Source organism: Bos mutus, chromosome 14 (genome assembly GCF_027580195.1).
Source record: "Bos mutus isolate GX-2022 chromosome 14, NWIPB_WYAK_1.1, whole genome shotgun sequence".
Lineage (NCBI taxonomy): Eukaryota > Metazoa > Chordata > Mammalia > Artiodactyla > Bovidae > Bos > Bos mutus.
In genome coordinates, this window is record NC_091630.1 from 44261231 (window position 1) to 44277637 (window position 16407).

Below are 16407 nucleotides of genomic sequence, written 5' to 3' on the forward strand. Positions count from 1 at the left end.
ATACTGGTGTGGGTTGCATTCCCTTCTCCAGGGCATCTTCCCGACCCAGGGATTGAACCTGCGTCTCCTGCATCTCCTGCATTGGCAGGTGGATTCTTTACTGCTGAGCCACAAGGGAAGCCCCTGTCAAATATTTCTGCCTCAAAAATTTGTTTCCGTTTAATGTAACACCTAGACTCTGGGAAAATGAAACAACGTTATTATAACATTCTTGAGGGGATACCCTGCCAGGGTCCAGCCCTGGTGGATCCAGGGAATTCGAAGCAGGGAAGGCATCGCCGAGGATCAGGAAACAATTGCTTAATTAAACATTAATTAAGGATATAAAGAGTGGTTAAATAAGGATAGCTCAGTGAGGAAATTCAGTGGAGAAAAGAGGCTGAATAATTCAGCCAGAAGGTGAGAGAAAGAACGACATGGGGAGACCAAGTTTCAGTGAACAAGGCCCACACTTTATTTTCCAAAGTAGTTTTTATACCTTAAGTTATGCATAGAGGATAATGGGGAAAGGGGTAGAGTCATGCAGTAAGCCAGACTTTCTTCCTGCAAACTTAATCATATGCAAAAGTTTAGGTGATTTGCATCATCTTCTGGCCCAGAGGCCTGTTAACATTTTAAGACCCTTCAGAAAACTTATTTTTCTCTAAAGGTGATTATTCAGGCGCCACCCTCCAAAAGCATTAGATAAAGTTGCATTCCTACAGGGCAAAGGTGTGGTGGGCTATAACAAGAAAAAGAATTAATTCAAGGGTCCAAGGTTACAAACATTAAAGCTACTACTTACATTCCTATACACCAATTATATTAATCAATACACTGCCAGGGACACAGTAGGTAAGGGATATGGAAACAGCAGCAAACATTGGTCCAACAAGTGAAAAACCCTTCACCAATACAATTTCTAATCAATCTTTTAACTGCTCAAGATCAGATCAGATCAGATCAGTCGCTCAGTCATGTCCAACTCTTTGTGATCCCATGAATCGGAGCAGGCCTCCCTGTCCATCACCAACTCCCGGAGTCCATCGAGTCAGTGATGCCATCCAACCATCTCATCCTCTGTCATCCCCTTCCACTCCTGCCCCTAATCCCTCCCAGCATCACAGTCTTTTCCAATGAGTCAACTCTTCGCATGAGGTGGCCAAAGTACTGGAGTTCAGCTTTAGCATCATTCCTTCCAAAGAAATCCCAGGGCTGATCTCCTTCAGAATGGACTGGTTGGATCTCCCTGCAGTCAAAGGGACTCTCAAGAGTCTTCTCCAACACCACAGTTCAAAAGCATCAATTCTTCGGCACTCAGCCTTCTTCACAGTCCAACTCTCACATCCATACATGACTACTGGAAAAACCATAGCCTTGACTAGACGAACCTTTGTTGGCAAAGTAATGTCTCTGCTTTTCAATATGCTATCTAGGTTGGTCATAACTTTCCTTCCAAGGAGTAAGCGTCTTTTAATTTCATGGCTACAATCACCATCTGCAGTGATTTTGGAGCCCAGAAAAATAAAGTCTGCCACTGTTTCCACTGTTTCCCCATCTATTTGCCATGAAGTGGTGGGACCAGATGCCATGATCTTCGTTTTCTGAATGTTGAGTTTTAAGCCAACTTTTTCACTCTCCACTTTCACTTTCATCAAGAGGCTTTTGAGTTCCTCTTCACTTTCTGCCATAAGGGTGGTGTCATCTGCATATCTGAGGTTACAAAGGAATCTGTATTTAGACAGTTTAAACACTCTTATCACGCCCAGGAACTTTGTTAACTGAAGCTGTAAGTTAACTCTTTTTCAGAGAGAGGTGGTGGGGGACAGCCCCCCGTAAAGTCAGAGGTGTAGGTGAGAGCACAAAGCAGAAAGTAGGCAGACTCTGGTTTTGGGGGTGGATGCTCAAGAATTTCCAGGGGGACCCCTGAGGCTCTATCCCGCCTTTGTGTATGCCGAGCCTCCTTCCTCATGACCTTTGCCATGGGCGGAGTTCCTCACGCTGGCTCCCGGTAATACCCAAATATTATTTATTTTTGTATCCTAGTATCTAGACACTAAAGAGGAATTCAATATTCTCTTAGTACATTGCTTAGAATTCACAAATTATTTTCATATACAGCAACTTAAAGTACAGGTTTGTTAACTATCAACCATTTGTCCTATATTTATTATGAGTTATTTTTTCTTGACTTTGAATTATATCTTGTTTCTTCATATAATCATGCAATTCACTTGAACTTCTTGCTACAGTGTATCTAAAGCTAAATAAATTATCTGTAGGCTAATATGTATTCGAATTTTAGTCACAGCCAAATTAGTTAATTTTAGAAGAGCTTAATCTCTAGTTTCAAAGCATACCCTTATGTAATTTCTCTAATTAATCTGGAAAAGTCTACCAAATTCATCTATTATATGTATCCTTTCTAATTTATGTTCTCATTACCAATAACTGGGAGGAAAAGCAAATATTCTGCAAATGTTACTTTCAGACTTTACCTCAGCATTATTTGCTACCACCTTATATATGTTTCCAAATGATTCATCTATTTTTTTTTTATTCTAGACTCTACCCCATCTTTATTTTCTTAACAAATACAAATAAATATCTACCCGCCGAACATCCCTAACACTATAGTGCACAGAAAAAGACCTAGAGTTAGTGTTAAAGTAGATTTTCACTTTGGGAATAGAAAATTTAATTGTTCTTAATTATCCTTCCTCTTATGTGAATTATTATTAGCATTAGAGATCTTATTTTTTTAATATAAATTTATTTATTTTAATTGGAGCTTAATTACTTTACAATATTGTATTGGTTTTGCCATACATCAACATGAATCCACCACAGGTGTACACGTGTTCCCCATTCTGAACCCCCCTCCCACCTCCCTCACCGTACCATCCCTCTGGGTCATCCCAGTGCACCAGCCCCAAGCACCCTGTATCATGCATCGAACCTGGACTGGCGATTCGTTTCATATATGATATTATACATGTTTCAATGCCATTCTCCCAAATCATCCCACCCTCTCCCTCTCCCACAGAGTCCAAAAGACTATTCTATACATCAGTGTCTCTTTTGCTGTCTCACATACAGGGTTATCATTACCATCTTTCTAAATTCTATAGATATGCGTTAGTATACTGTATTGGTGTTTTTCTTTCTGGCTTACTTCACTCTGTATAAGAGGCTCCAGTTTCATCCACCTCATTAGAACTGATTCAAATGAATTCCTTTTAATGGCTGAGTAATACTCCATTGTGTATATGTACCACTGCTTTCTTATCCATTCATCTGCTGATGGACATCTAAGTTGCCTCCATGTCCTGGCTATTATAAACAGTGCTATGATGAACATTGGGGTACACGTGTCTCTTTCAATTCTGGTTTCCTCGGTGTGTATGCCCAGCAGTGGGATTGCCTGGAGAATCCCAGGGATGGGGGAGCCTGGTGGGCTGCCGTCTATGGGGTCGCACAGCGTTGGACACGACTGAAGCAACTTAGCAGCAGCAAGGCTGTTCTATTTCCAGTTTTTTAAGGAATCTCCACACTGTTCTCCATAGTGGCTGTACTAGTTTGCATTTCCACCAACAGTGTAAGAGGGTTCCCTTTTCTCCACACCCTCTCCAGCATTCATTGCTTGTAGACTTTCGGATCGCAGCCATTCTGACTGGTGGGAAATGGTACCTCATTATGGTTTTGATTTGCATTTCTCTGATAATGAGTGATGTTGAGCATCTTTTCATGTGTTTGTTAGCCATCTGTATGTCTTCTTTGGAGAAATATCTATTTAGGTCTTTGGCCCATTTTTTGTTTGGGTCGTTTATTTTTCTGGAGTTGAGCTGCAGGAGTTGCTTGTATATTTTTGAGATTATTTGTTTGTCGGTTGCTTCATTTGCTATTATTTTCTCCCATTCTGAAGGCTGTCTTTTCACCTTGCTTATAGTTTCCTTTGTTGTGCAGAAGTTTTTAAGTTTAATTAGGTCCCATTTGTTTATTTTTGCTTTTATTTCCAATATTCTTGGAGATCTTATTTTTTATTGTTTGAAAAATATAAAAAATATACCAAGATCCTTTCCTGGAGAAAGAGAAGAAGTTCTCCAATCCAATCCCTTTAGCACACAAAATCGACTTTATAGTGCCTAATCTGATTCCCTACAGTTACCTATCTTTCCTCTTTCAACAACTGACCTTTGTTTTATAAAAAAAAAAAAAAAAATCCCTGAAAAAAGTAAAGAATGCAGTGTTATAGGGACCATCACTGAATATCAAGGCCAATGACCATGATATACAAATCCACATTTGATGGCAAAGTTCCTTATGAACCAGTCTTCTGGCTCATTTGTTTTCTTTCCATTTAATCTCTGTCATGAAACTTCCTCTAATTTTTTTCCAATTTTGTCTTTATCTCAAATTAGTGGGAACATCAGACTTTCTAAGTTTAGGATCTCACATTTCATTCAGCCTTTCACATACACAGTCCTCATTGTGAAGAGAGAGTAGAATGGGTCATTTCCTTGGACTTTTTGCTTTTAGGCAAATAGCCAGAACCTGGAAACTGTCACCTGGCGCTCCACAGTCCCTCCTTTAGAGTAGGAGACAGCCTGACCTGTTCCCAGGCATGCATTTGCCTCCTCCTCCTCCTGCACTCGAATTCTTTTTCTCCATTTCTCCTGCCACCATTCTGAATTGCAATCACATTGTGTCTTCTATCTCACACTGTTACTCTGTCAAACTCACATTTTCATCCTTAACCAATGTGATGAGTCTTTTTCCCATTTTATAGTCTATCTGCTGTTTTCCCTTGCAAAGGGGTCTGTACAGATAATCAGAAGCTATGCTGATTGTTTCTGCTTTCTAAACTTTCTTTTTTTCTCCTGCCTTTCTGGTTCTAAATCTGAGCAACTAGAGCAAAGATTGCCTTCCTTACCAAATTACCCAGCATATTTAAATTTTACCTATATGTGTATCTCACTAGATGCTTTCTAGGGCCAACATAGCAACAAACTTGAGGTGCTCAATAAATGTGTTGAGTAAATAATATATTTTTCACTCATAATGGGTATATAACTGCCTCTACTACCCCAGAAAAGTATGCTGCTGCTGCTGCTGCTAAGTCACTTCAGTCGTGTCTGACTCTGTGCGACCCCATAGACTGCAGCCCACAAGGCTCCTCTGTCCCTGGGATTCTCCAGGCAAGAATTCTGGAGTGGGTTGCCATTTCCTTTTCCAATGCATGAAAGTGAAAAGTGAAAGTGAAGTCGTTCAGTCGTGCCCGACTCTTAGTGACCCCATGGACTACAGCCTACCAGGCTCCTCTGTCCATGGGATTTTCCAGGCAGGAGTACTGGAGTGGGTTGCCATTGCCTTCTCTGAAAAGTATCTTAGGCAATAGCAAAAGATTTGGATCTAGTCCCTCTGACTCTCTCACATTTACCTTCATACATAAAATTTGCCAATATGTTATTCAACTGAATTGTAATACTTAATTCTTCTATTAGTGAAGCCATCTCAAGCAGCCATTGAATTTCTGGATGGTGCAGTTTCCTCCCTTGGCCTGCAGAGACATATTATTTCAAAATAAGCCATCTGTTCTCAATTCCATTCCACATTTTTTTTTCCATATACAGCATCAATTGCTTCAGTCCTAAAGTTTACATCATTTACTTTATTCCTGACACCTGCCTCATCTCATATGAAGCCATCCGCCGTGTATCTTGTTGGCTAGCAAGCAGTCCCTGGTATGGTTTTCAGTCTTTCTTTTTTACCTATGACTATTCTGTATGGTCTGTTCCTCTTTGAAACTTCCTTTACTTTTTCTGATTACTTAGAAAAATGTAATATATAACCAAATACTAAAATGTTATTCCTCAACATATGATTTTAATACCAATGCTAAGGAAGCCCATATGCTTTATTTTTATTTTTTAAATTTTTTAAAATTAATTTATTTACTTTACTTTACAATATTGTATTGGTTTTGCCATACATTGACTTGTATCCACCATGGGTATATGTGTTCCCCATCCTGAACCCCCTGCCACCTTCCTCCCCATCTCATCCCACTGGGTCATCCCAGTGCACCAGCCCTGAGCACCCTGTATTATGCATCAAACCTGGACTGGCAATTCATTTCACATATGATAATTTACATGTTTCAATGCCATTCTCCCATATCATCCTGCCCTCGCTCTCTACCACAGAGTGCAAAAGACTGTTCAATACATCTGTGTCTCCTTTCCTCTCTCGCATACAGGGTTATCGTTACCATCCTTCTAAATTCCATAGATATGTGTTAGTATACTGTATTGGTGTTTTTCTTTCTGGCTTACTTCACTCTATATAATAGGCTCCAGTTTCATCCACCTCATTAGAACTGATTCAAATGTATTCTTTTTAATGGCTGAGTAATATTCCATTGTGTATATGTACCACAGCTTCCTTATCCATTCGTCTGCTGATGGACATCTAGGTTGCTTCCATGTCCTGGCTATTATAAACAGTGCTGTGATGAACATTGGGGTACACGTGTCTCTTTCAATTCTGGTTTCCTTTGTGTACACCCAGCAGTGGGATTGCTGGGTCGTATGGCAGTTCTATTTCCAGTTTTCCCACATGCTTTAAATAAGATCAGGTGAGACAATATATGTAATAGAACAATTGACTATAATGTGCTACAAAACAATGTTACAGTTATTACCTGTTGAGAAGAAACCAAAACTCAGAACCTCAAGACTTTCTTCAGGAAACATGGTAGGAGTAGTAGTTTCCTCTAACATACTAGCATCAGGAATACCCACTAAAATTACCTCTTATCTAATGGAGTTGTTGTGGTTCAGTCACTAAGTCATGTCTGACTCTTTGTGATCCCATGGACTGCAGCACGCCAGGCTTCCCTATCCTTCACTATCTCCCGGAGTTTGCTCAAATTCAAATCCTCTGAGTCACTGATGCCATCCAACCATCTCATCCTCTATTGCCCCCTTCTTCTCCTGCCCTCAATATTTCCAGCATCAGGATCTCATCAGTGAGTCAGCTCTTTGCATCAGTTGGCCAAACTATAGGAGCTTCAGCATCAGTTCTTCCAATGAATATTCAGATGGAGAGCAAGAGCTTATTATAATCTACCATTCATTGAGTATTTACTCACTATCAGGCACTCCTAATTCATATTTTTTTTTCTTGTTTACTCCTCCACAAAACCCCAAGATATAGGTGTAATTTCCATTTTATAGTTAGGTAAACTGAGGATTAGGGAAGTGACTTACTTAACATCCAAGGAAGTGACTTGCTTAACTTAAAAGTTAAATGATGAAACTAAAACTTGCTCACAGGTCTGTGTCTATATATGGTACCTATTAAACACTTACTCTTAACTACTGTGTTATGATACTTAAAGAAAAAAATTTTTAATGTATTGATTAAATTTTAAGGAGTGAAGAAGAAGAATAGAGAGATTGAGCAACTAGAAGGCACAGGTTCCTGGGGATCAGGGAGAACCTTACAGACTTGGAAAACTTCATGTTCCTATATATAGATCCACTAATCGTGGTTTTTTGGGTTTTGTTTTCTCTAAAATTAAAACATCATTTTTGATATCCATCATTGAAAGCACTTTGTTGGGTGAGTTGGTCTTTTGCTCTGTGCTTATGGACATTATATTTGAAGAACAGAAGGAAAACAACTCATCAAAAAAATGTAGTTCACTGAATAACTACAAACTTTTTTGACAGAGTTCTTATTAGATGTTAAAAAAAAAAAACCCACAACAAATTTGGAGTAGCATGTATTCACAAGTTGGCTAGAGTATGAAATGTTATATGGATAAGAGAGAAACCTTATGAAATCTTATCTTCAAATGGCTGCTGCTGCTAAGTTGCTTCAGTCGTGCCCGACTCTTCACGACTCCATGGACTGCAGCCCACCAGGCTCCTCCATCCATGGGATTTTCCAGGCAAGAGTACTGGAGTGGGTTGCCATCGCCTTCTCCACTTCAAATTGCTAAAGCATGTAAAATGACTATTCTTGTTCTTTTTACAAAACCTCATTGTTCCACAATAGCTCTGTGAAATAAGATACAATGTCTGGATATTAAAGTAGACATTCAAATCCTGACTCAAAAGAAAGAATTAACATAACCTTGCCTCTAGTAACTGCTTACCATAGACATACTTCATTGTTGTCCTCATTTTATGTATTTTGAACTCACTGGACTCTGAAGACAGTACAGGTATATTACTTTCTGCTAGGGATATGTAATTCTTCCCTGGAGGAGGGCATGGCAACCCACTCCAGTATTTGTGTTGGAGAACCCCGTGGACAGAGGAGCCTGGTGGGCTATAGTCCCTGGGGTTGCAAAGAGTCAGACACGACTGAGCAACTTAAGTAGTATGTAATTCTTGCTACAGTAAGTTTTCATCCAACCACAAAGGCAGCATGAGTAACTTTTATATGAAGATTGCAAGGAATACTGTTTCCAAAGTCAAGATTTAATATCATCTTCTACCTATGTTGTGCTTAGAACTTCCCTGGTGGCTCAGATGGTAAAGCATCTGCCTACAATGTGCGAGGCCTGGGTTCAACCCCTGAGTCAAGAAGATCCTCTGGAGAAGGAAATGGCAACCCACTCCACTATTCTTGCCTGGAAAATCCCATGGGCAGAGGAGCCTGGTGGGCTACAGTCTATGGGGTCGCAAAGAGTCAGACACGACTGAGTGACCAAACTTTCTACCTATGTTAACCCAGAAACCTTCAACCCATGTGAAATTCCAATTCATAATTTAGAAAGCAAAGGTTTAGCTTAAATGTCCTTTTCCAGAACCATTAACCTTACAAGCATAATTTACAAAATAAGAAAAAGGTCCTCTCTTGTGGAAACAGTAGATCATTTTTCCAAGAAAGTTGACTCTGTCTTGTAGTATTCTAATTATCTGTCCCTTCTAGTCATATTGAACAAGAGAGCGTGTCTCTCTTCTAATGACATTCTTTAGTTTCTTTATCTTGAACAAAAGAAGAAGTAATTTGAACACACTGAACCAACAGAAGAAAATTTTAAAGAAAATTGTATTTCATTTATTTTATCCTTGCCATGTCTTAAACTGAGGCAGTCAAATATGAGAGAACTGGCTGGACATTACGCCTTGAACTGCAAAAACAACATCTTCCGTTTTAATTACTTTACTCATAAACTTTATTATATCTTCTCAAGTATCTACAATTTAAAAGCAAATAACCACTGCCTTACTGATTTCTTTTTATCATTGTTCATTATTTTCCTTAGTGATTTCTTGTGCTTCAATTCCTTGGCAGCCTTTTAAAAATGTGTTAAAAATCTCCTAACCAAACTACACAGTGTTATTTTATACCTTTCTAGTTGGGGTAATAGTCCTTAGCAGCAACTTTGCATAAAAATTAGCCTGTTCCATATAGAAAGACCTATTATGGTATGGCTGGAGCATGTTTTAAAATAACTTTCTTCTAAGTTTGTCTTTTTACCTGTGTTCAGTTCAAGAGATGGAATTCCCACACACATACATAACTAGGCAAATGAGTTTCTCCTGAGCCCAGACACAGTAACTTTTATTTCAGTCATGTCTGCACACCTAAATTATGCTCTCACCTATCCCTATATGCTTTCTTTTTCTCACCTCTTTATTAGCCAAATCAATTCATAAACAAGTCCTTTCACTTCTACCGCTAAAGCATGAAGTCAGGAAACTTGAAGGGGCAAAAAGTTACATCTTTATTTTCAGTATCTTCTAGTGAAAATTTAACATTTCCTTCCATTATGAATGCGGTCAGCATAGAGCAGTGTCTTTGATTTCATCACCCACAGAAATAATAGATATTTGTATGTCACATTATTATTAAATCAGTTATATCACATTAATGTTTATGTACACCACTACTTTGAAATTATGTGGTTATCAGATTCACTACCAATTCTTATCATTTAATGTATGACTAAAGCTCTACATATATCAGTATTTCACAAATTTATATTTAAATGTTTTGATGACTACATTTAATACAGTTGATTTTCTTTGTGTTGTATATTATGCATTTTAAGCCATTCTGAAATGTTCTTATTAGCTTCACCAGACTGCTAAAAGGAGAAAGCTATCTTTTTTTATGAAATCAGAACTATATAATTTGGTAGCTACTTTTTAATTTATTTTTAATTGAAGGATAATTGATTTATAATAATGTGTTGGTTTCTGCCATACATCAACATGAATCAGCCATAGGTATACATATGCTCCTCCCTCTTGAACCTCCCTCCCACCCCAAGAAAGCTACCTTGATCATCAAGCATTTTCACCTTTTCTACCCCAACCAGCCCACTGTCATCTCCAGCCTGGATTGCTGTGAGAGTAGACTTTGCTCCCCAGAGAGTCTGTTTCCCATAGAACAGCCAGATTCACATTTTTAAAAATATAAGTTGAATGACATCACTCTACTATTTAAAACTTCAAACAACTTCCCAATGCACCTTACCATGATGTCCAGGCCCTATAGTGACCTGACCGCTGCCTGTCTCTTCCACTTAATTTTAGTTCTCTTCAAATTCATTCACCTCTTTTGAGAAGTTCACTCTATCACAGCACCCGTGCCATTCAGGCACAGAGATGGTATCGCACTATGGTATTCTCTTCTGTGAAACACTTGTCTCTATCTGCATTTAAATTCACTTGTTTATTATTTGGCTCCACAAAAAGCATATAAACCAAATCCTCCATGAAAGCAGAAATTCTTGTGTGTCTCTCTTTCTTTTCTCGTGTACATCAACATGGTGTGAACTCCATACGTGTGTGTGTGTTACAGTAAGAACAAAATGAGGATATCCTGGCTGTAAGCTTTTAGAAGCAGTACAGAATTCTAGAACAATAAATGCACAGAGCAGATTGTGGCCATAAGACATGACACTCTAGAAGGTAGGCGTCTGAAATACAATCTGTGTGCATCTGTTTATATGCTTTACTTCTGTGTCTGTTAGTCGCTCAGACATGTCTGACTCTTGCAGCACCACGGACTGAAGCCCACCAGGCTCCTCCGTCCATGAAATTCTCCAGGCGAGAATACTGGAGTGGGTTGCCATTCCCTTCTCCAGAGGATCTTCTTGACCAAGGGATCGAAGATCCTGGGGTCGGGTCTCCTGCACTGCAGGCAGATTCTTTACTGTCTAATGATACCCATAAACTCTAAAAGCAACATCTTCTGTTTGGTCTTCTCTTCCAACCTACATGTTGGTGCACCAAAAACATGAACCTGTAGAGGGCAAGCTAGGATAGGCTGTAGTTATAAAAATAAAACTCATTGTGTGGCCAGCAAAACAGGAAGCTATGGGATGAAGATCAGCCCTGCATAGGCTTAGATTCAAAAATTCAAAGTAAGTGGAATTGCTAAAATAGATCTATAATATTATATGCTTTATTTTCTTTTAACTGGCTTAAACCATGCCTCTGTACTTTTCTTGTTCAAAATGTTTTCATAATATGAATAAATATATAAAATATATTTGAAAATCAATTTTACAAAGCCACCAAAGTGTGGCGTGTAATTTAAATGGAGATTTCTCAGTTGTCTATCCTCATTAGGTAAAGAGTTGAGCCAATATGTAAACCTCATGTATATTGTTCTTTACAGTGGATGACGTTCTAAATGAAGGGATTGTAACAGATTTCTTTTCCCAAGAAAATTCCATTTAAACCAATATTGTAATTTAAACCTATATATTTAAACCTATATATTTAAACCTATATATTAAAATGTCATTATATTCCCAGCTAGTGCACATATAGGCATTTGCTGGGGGAGAAGGCATGTAAATAATTTCAGATAAAATGCTAGATTTTTACTTATAATTCTCAATTATAAATTTTTTTATTCTCACAAATCCATGGAACATAGATTATTATGATTATCAGAGACTCATGGAAATTAAGTAACTTGCTCAGGCTAATGCTAACCCTTGGGGAAGCTGAGATTCATATTCAATCTACCTATTCTTCCTACTACAGCATATAAAAATACTGAGGTCCACTGGATTTCAGACACATAGAAGCACTGGCTAGTTGTAGTATTAATAACATGAAAATTGAAATGAGAGGGAAAGGATGTAATTTACGGTTGATTTAAACCAGAGATTGTAAATAAGTGGCAACAAATAATCTCCCTTTTCCATGCCTTTTTCAAACATGGCTAATCATTCACAACACTTCGGTACCCCACCCCCAAATCTAGATACAGCCTCAAAACCTTTCAGAATGTACCATGCAAAATGACACATTACTGGGAGATGACAAAGAGAACTGAAATATTCACCATGTCTTTTCTAGGTAACAGTTATACAGCTGAATAAAACTGCATTGCAGCTGATTAAAGATCACCTGTTTACAAACAAAAATTGGACATGCCTCAAACACACAGTGGAACTCACTGCCACTTCACCCAGTGCTGGCTGTTTCTCACCAACACTTCAAACGCTTTATCTCATTCAACTTGCAGGAAAAGCCCCAGATTTGTAATTAAACCATTTAATGAAATATAAAGTTAAAGTAATTGCCTTTTCTTTTTAAATGTATGGGCTTCCCTAGTGGCTCATCTGGTAAAGAATCCACCTGCAATGCAGGAGACCTGGGTTGGGAGGATCCCCTGGAGAAGGGAACAGCTACCCACTCCAGTATTCTGGCCTGGAGAATTCCATGGACTGTATAGTCCATATGGTTGCAGAGTTGGACATGACTGAGTGACTTTCACTTTAAATATATAGTTCTATTTATTTCCAGTCTAAATAAACAAGTTGTCTAGCATTCCAGAGAATCTAAGTACTTAATAAAAATGTATTCTCCAAAAATCAAAGGTTTATAATTTTAAGGACCAATATTTAAGTTATTGAAAGTCATAATTATAAAATGTATTATATGTTACCAATTTATTTAACAGGATGTACTGAGTATACTTCGTGTTCTTTGTGTTGAAACTAATCAGTATTATAAATTGCATATTTCACATGTGTGTATGCACAGCATCTTTTGATTTTCTTACCATTTATCCATTAGCCATCAGGTCTCTCCCTTTTTTTTGGCTATGCTGGGCCTCCCATGCTGTGTGAACTCTGTCCAGTTGTGGAGAGTGGGGGCTGCTCTCTGGTCACCACGCATGGTCTTCTCATTGTGGTGGCTTCTCTTGCTGTGGAGCACAGGCTCTAGGGTGCACGGGCTTCAGTAGTTGTATCTCCCGGGCTCTAGAGCAGACTCAGTAGTTGTGTCACAAGGGCTTAGCTGCTCCATGGCATCTGTGTCATCTTCCTGGATCAGGGATAAACATGTGTCTCCTGCATTGGCAGGCACATTCTTTACCACTGAGCCACCAGGGTAGCCCAGCTATCAGGTCTTACTATTGCTACTGTTTCTACCTCTATCTCCACAAGATGAATGCCTCTAATTGGCTTATTAAGAACTGTATTATTTTCTCAATAGTTAGTGGGAAGTTACTATATAACACAGGGAGCCCAGCCTGGCACTATATGATGACCTAGAGGGGTAGGATGGGAAGAGGAGAGGGAAGTTCAGGAGGAAGGGATATATATAATATATATATTATTATAATAATATGTTTTATGCTACTGAGTCTGTGCTCTAGAGCCCAGGAGATACATCCTCCCATCATATATATATATATATATATATATATATGCTTTATCTCATTCAACTTGCAGGAAAAGCCCCAGATATTATATATATTATATTATATATAATAATAATATATATTATTATATAATAATATATATTATACTACTGAGTCTGTGCTCTAGAGCCGGGAGATACATCCTCCCATCCTCCTCTCCTCCTCTCATCCTAATATATATATATATATATATATATATATATATATATATATATATAATATATTATATATAATTGAGCTTCCCTTGTGGTTCAGTCAGTAAGGAATCTGCCTGTAGTGCAGGAGACCAGGGTTTGATCCCTGGGCCAGGGAAGATCCCCTGGAGAAGAAATTGGCAACCCACTCCAGTTTTCTTGCTTGGAGAATCCCTGGGCAGAAGAGCCTGGTGGATCTCATGGGGAAGTTGCTATATACACAGGGAGCCCAGCCTGGCACTCTTTGATGACAGAGGGGTAGGATGGGAGGAGAGGAGGGAAGTTCAGGAGGAGAAGGGGATGACAGAGAATGAGATGGTTGGATGGCATCATCAACCTGATGGACATGAGTTTGAGCAGGCTCTGGGAGTTCGTGATGGACAGGTAAGTCTGGCATGCTGCAGTCCATGGGGTTGCACAGAGTTGGACATGACTAAGCAACTGAACTGATGCTCAGTCAGCCCCTAGTATATGGAAACAGTTTGTACATGACTACAAGAAAAGCATAGAGTATACAGTCCTGCCAGGTGAACGAAGTTTTGGAGAGCAAGTCCCTTCCCATGGTTAAACTGGAATTTCAATTTGAACGGACAAAGAAGCAGTTTAAAAATAGTTATATAGAGAAACCACTTTTCCCAATGTGAAAGCTGGATTTAAAAAAAATACGTTTTACAGAGAGGAAATTTTTGACACAACCTCAAGTTTGATCAAAAGTATTTAATAAAATTAGTGAATGAAGAGCTTACTTTTCTTTAGGGAGAATATGACAAAATAATTTACTTTCAATTCAGGCTTAGTGAAAGTGAAGTGAAGTCGCTCAGTCGTGTCCAACTCTTTGCAACCCCGTGGACTGCAGCCTACCAGGTTTCTCTGTCCATGGGATTCTCCAGGCAAGAGTACAGGAGTGGGTTGCCATTTCTTCTCCAGGGGATCTTCCCAACCCAGGGATCAAATCCAGGTCTCCCGCATTCTGGGCAGACGCTTTAACCTCTGAGCCACCAGGGAAGTCTCACTATAGTCCAACGCAGGCTTAACAGGTGATAAAAGAGAAACTGACACATTGTTTCCCATAAAACTTTAAATATTAACGTAAAACACTTTTTGTTTTTGATCCAGCTAGTAAATAGCATCATAGACAGATTTAGACCATTCATTTCAGTTCAGTTCAGTCACTCAGTCGTGTCTGACTCTTTGCGACCCCATGAATTGCAGCACGCCAGGCCTCCCTCTCCATCCGACTCTTTGTGACCCCATGAATTGCAGCATGCCAGGCCTCCCTGTCCATCACCAACTCCCAGAGTTCACTCAGACTCACGTCCATCAAGTCAGTGATGCCATCCAGCCATCTCATCCTCTGTTGTCCCCTTCTCCTCCTGCCCCCAATCCCTCCCAGCATCAGAGTCTTTTCCAATGAGTCAACTCTTCGCATGAGATGGCCAAAGTACTGGAGTTTCAGCTTTAGCATCATTCCTTCCAAAGAAATCCCAGGGCTGATCACCTTCAGAATGGATTGGTTGGATCTCCTTGCAGTCCAAGGGACTCTCAAGAGTCTTCTCCAACACCACAGTTCTAAAGCATCAATTCTTTGGCACTCAGCTTTCTTCACAGTCCAACTCTCACATCCATACATGACCACAGGAAAAACCATGGCCTTGACTAGACAGACATTTGTTGCCAAAGTAATGTCTCTGCTTTTCAATATGCTATCTAGGTTGGTCATAACTTTCCTACCAAGGAGCAAGCGTCTTTTCATTTCATGGTTGCAGTCACCATCTGCAGTGATTTTGGAGCCCATAAAAATAAAATCTGCCACTTTCCACTTTTTCCCCATCTATTTCCCATGAAGTGATGGAACCAGATGCCATGATCTTCGTTTTCTGAATGTTGAATTTTAAGCCAACTTTTTCACTCTCCTCTTTCACTTTCATCAAGAGGCTTTTTAGTTCCTCTTCACTTTCTGCCATAATGGTGGTGTCATCTGCATATCTGAGGTTATTGATATTTCTCCCGGCAATCTTGATTTCAGCTTGTATTTCTTCCAGTCCAGCATTTCTCATGATGTACTCTGCATAGAAGTTAAATAAGCAGGGTGACAATATACAGCCTTGACGTACTCCTTTTCCTATTTGGATCCAGTCTGTTGTTCCATGTCCAGTTCTAACTCTTGCTTCCTGACCTGCATATAAGTTTCTCAAGAGGCAGGTCAGGTGGTCTGGTATTCCCATCTCTTTCAGAATTTTCCACAGTTTATTGTGATCCACACAGTCAAAGGCTTTGGCATAGTCAATAAAGCAGAAATAGATGTTTTTCTGGAACTCTCTTGCTTTTACCATGATCCAGCGGATGTTGGCAATTTGATCCCTGGTTCCTCTGCCTTTTCGAAAACCAGCTTGAACAACTGGAAGTTCACGGTTCACATATTGCTGAAGCCTGGCTTGGAGAATTTTGAGCATTACTTTACTAGCATGTGAGATGAGTGCAATTGTGTGGTAGTTTGAGCATTCTTTGACATTGCCTTTCTTTGGGATTGCAATGAAAACTG